This window comes from Oncorhynchus clarkii, chromosome 3 (assembly GCF_045791955.1).
Source record: "Oncorhynchus clarkii lewisi isolate Uvic-CL-2024 chromosome 3, UVic_Ocla_1.0, whole genome shotgun sequence".
In the NCBI taxonomy this organism is placed as follows: Eukaryota; Metazoa; Chordata; class Actinopteri; order Salmoniformes; family Salmonidae; genus Oncorhynchus; species Oncorhynchus clarkii.
This window is the reverse complement of record NC_092149.1, coordinates 15621597-15625987: the sequence shown is the minus strand read 5'-3', so window position 1 is coordinate 15625987 and position 4391 is coordinate 15621597.

Sequence of the window (4391 nt, the reverse complement as noted above, 5' to 3'; positions counted from 1 at the left end):
CAAAACGGCACATTTTAGAGTGTCCTTTTATTGTCCCCCAGCACCATCTGCATCTGTGTAATGATCATGCTGTTTAATCAGCTTCTTGATATGCCACACCTGTCAGTTGGATGGGTTATCTTGGCAAAGGATATATGCTTACTAACAGGGATGTAAACAAAATTGTTCACAAAATGTGAGATAAATAAGCTTTTGGGATCTTTTATTTCAGCTCATGTAACATGGGACCAACACTTTACATGTTGAGTTTATATTTTGATTCAGTGTAGATAGTGGATAAAAGGAGAAGTTGTGACCCACATGTATAGCAGCTCTTATAATGGCCCTCTGATCTGTTGACCACCATGCATTATCATGGTTTAGCTGGGTTCTGACGCTATACTGTACATCTCTGTAAAATATCCTGGAGGTTACCTCTGTGTGGATGCTATATGCTACAGTAGTGTTATTGAGGGCAATTTACACAGCCACCCACAGCAGACATGCACATGTCCCAGACACACGATGTCCCAGGCTCAGAGGTGTCCTGTTGGGTTAGGGTTATAGGTTGAGGTTATGGGGTTAGGAACTAGGAAACGTGATCTCTGGACATTACCATCTGACTGTACCAAGTGTATTTGTAAAAAGAGCTCTACAAATGTGAAGGTAAAATGTGAATGAATGTCACAGCGCTTGCGGGATTGTGCCTGTTGAAAGATGATTCTCTTTTATGGTGATCATACTATTCATAATGATATGCACATGAACAGGGACTCATGCCTGAGGAGGACAGGATAGATGTTTCGTGTTGATGGACATTCAGCAGGGAGGGAGTGGAGAGGTGTTTATGATTACTATTCATACCAGCAGAAACCAAAGCAACAATAAAATGACATAACACACTTCTGTGTGAATCTGAATGTGAAGAATGTGGATAAGAGGAATAGTTCCATTCACAACGAGGTGATTTATATGAGCTGATTTTATTTATAGCTCAACATTTGCCACTGGTTTTGCTGCTAAATTTAGGAAGTGGGCCTGCAGGAACGTCAAGCGACACAACACAAGCCTAACCCTCTTGAAATCAGTGTGAGACAAATCTCAATGATTTGTTGTCTACAGTCCCTTAGTAATATATACAGTGCCTTGCGAAAGTATTCGGCCCCCTTAAACTTTGCAACCTTTTGCCACATTTCAGGCTTCAAACATAAAGATATAAAACTGTATTTTTTTGTGAAGAATCAACAACAAGTGGGACACAATCATGAAGTGGAACGACATTTATTGGATATTTCAAACTTTTTTAACAAATCAAAAACTGAAAAATTGGGCGTGCAAAATTATTCAGCCCCTTTACTTTCAGTGCAGCAAACTCTCTCCAGAAGTTCAGTGAGGATCTCTGAATGATCCAATGTTGACCTAAATGACTAATGATGATAAATACAATCCACCTGTGTGTAATCAAGTCTCCGTATAAATGCACCTGCACTGTGATAGTCTCAGAGGTCCGTTAAAAGCGCAGAGAGCATCATGAAGAACAAGGAACACACCAGGCAGGTCCGAGATACTGTTGTGAAGAAGTTTAAAGCCGGATTTGGATACAAAAAGATTTCCCAAGCTTTAAACATCCCAAGGAGCACTGTGCAAGCGATAATATTGAAATGGAAGGAGTATCAGACCACTGCAAATCTACCAAGACCTGGCCGTCCCTCTAAACTTTCAGCTCATACAAGGAGAAGACTGATCAGAGATGCAGCCAAGAGGCCCATGATCACTCTGGATGAACTGCAGAGATCTACAGCTGAGGTGGGAGACTCTGTCCATAGGACAACAATCAGTCGTATATTGCACAAATCTGGCCTTTATGGAAGAGTGGCAAGAAGAAAGCCATTTCTTAAAGATATCCATAAAAAGTGTCGTTTAAAGTTTGCCACAAGCCACCTGGGAGACACACCAAACATGTGGAAGAAGGTGCTCTGGTCAGATGAAACCAAAATTGAACTTTTTGGCAACAATGCAAAACGTTATGTTTGGCGTAAAAGCAACACAGCTCACACCATCCCCACTGTCAAACATGGTGGTGGCAGCATCATGGTTTGGGCCTGCTTTTCTTCAGCAGGGACAGGGAAGATGGTTAAAATTGATGGGAAGATGGATGGAGACAAATACAGGACCATTCTGGAAGAAAACCTGATGGAGTCTGCAAAAGACCTGAGACTGGGACGGAGATTTATTTTCCAACAAGACAATGATCCAAAACATAAAGCAAAATCTACAATGGAATGGTTCAATAATAAACATATCCAGGTTTTAGAATGGCCAAGTTAAAGTCCAGACCTGAATCCAATCGAGAATCTGTGGAAAGAACTGAAAACTACTGTTCACAAATGCTCTCCATCCAACCTCACTGAGCTCGAGCTGTTTTGCAAGGAGGAATGGGAAAAAATGTCGGTCTCTCGATGTGCAAAACTGATAGAGACATACCCCAAGCGACTTACAGCTGTAATCGCAGCAAAAGGTGGCGCTACAAAGTATTAACTTAAGGGGGCTGAATAATTTTGAACGCCCAATTTTTCAGTTTTTGATTTGTTAAAAAAGTTTGAAATATCCAATAAATGTCGTTCCACTTCATGATTGTGTCCCACTTGTTGTTGATTCTTCACAAAAAAATACAGTTTTATATCTTTATGTTTGAAGCCTGAAATGTGGCAAAAGGTCGCAAAGTTCAAGGGGGCCGAATACTTTCGCAAGGCACTGTATATTTGATGATTTGTGTTGGCTAGTATTTTATCCTGTCTTATTTGATAAATGCTTTGAAATATAAGTATTGAAATATGCTTATATTACTAAAGTATATTCATATTTGATCCTTTTTTTATATAAGGGTTTCTAGGCCCGTTTGGGAAACAGTCAGGAGTCAGCTATAAAAAGACAAGCTAAGTTTATTAAGCGATTCAGGCTACGTATAAGTTTTCTTGTTTCAAACAGGATAAACTCAAAGCACATTAACGCAATTACATCCGGCCGTGATTGGGAGTCCCATAGGGTGGCACACAATTGGCCCAGCGTCGTCAGGGTTTGGTTGGGTAGGCCGCTAATTGTAAATAACCATTTGTTCTTAACTGGCTTGCCTAGTTAAATAAAGGTTAAATTAAAAATAAATAAAGAGGAAATCTGCAGTTGTAACAATAACAAAACATATTCCCAACCACTGTTTCTGTAAAAATCTGAAGGATGGGGCTGGAGAAATGTAACCCCTCTCCTTGCGTCCATAAACATAGCTATGGATACAGGACTGATCATTCAAGCATCCATGATATCAACATTGTAGTTTTATCCATGTTTTGAGGCTATACAGTGTTTGTCTACATTTACTTTGTTTACAAACATTGGAGTAAAACAAGCTTATATTTTTGGTTCTGATGGGTTACTACAGTTCAACTAAGCTCTGTAGGCACAGCAGTCTAAGGCACTGCATCTCAGGGCTTGGCACAGCAGTCTAAGGCACTGCATCTCAGTGCTTGGCACAGCAGTCTAAGGCACTGCATCTCAGCGCTTGGCACAGCAGTCTAAGGCACTGCATCTCAGTGCTTGGCACAGCAGTCTAAGGCACTGCATCTCAGGGCTTGGCACAGCAGTCTAAGGCACTGCATCTCAGTGCTTGGCACAGCAGTCTAAGGCACTGCATCTCAGTGCTTGGCACAGCAGTCTAAGGCACTGCATCTCAGCGCTTGGCACAGCAGTCTAAGGCAATGCATCTCAGGGCTTGGCACAGCAGTCTAAGGCACTGCATCTCAGTGCTTGGCACAGCAGTCTAAGGCACTGCATCTCAGTGCTTGGCACAGCAGTCTAAGGCACTGCATCTCAGGGCTTGAGGCATCACTGGCAGCGGGGTTTGGCCGTTGTTGTAAATAAGAATTTGTTCTTAACTGACTGGTTAAATAAATTAATATATATATTTGAACACATTCGACCACACCACTTACATTTATCTTGGTCCTCAAATGTTTCTTAAACAGACTACGCACAGCACCGACGCCACATATTCTCAACCGACGCCACACATTCTCAACCGAGGCCACACATTCTCAACTGACGCCACACATTCTCAACCGACGCCACACATTCTCAACCAACACCCAACTTCAGGTACAATTATAGAGGTCTGACGGTGCTTTTATAGGCTCCACATGTTCCTGCATAAAAAACAATCAACATCAAGGGTCAGTTTGACATTATGTTACAGTATAAAGCTTATTTACAAGTGTGATAAATAGCGCTACATTCCCATCCAGACAATGAAATAGGTTAGAATTTAGATCAAATTTAAACTATTTAATGCATAATGACTGTGTAGCCTCGCCCAGTTCATAAATATTAAATGATGGGAGCGTGCAAAGGTTTGCGGTCTT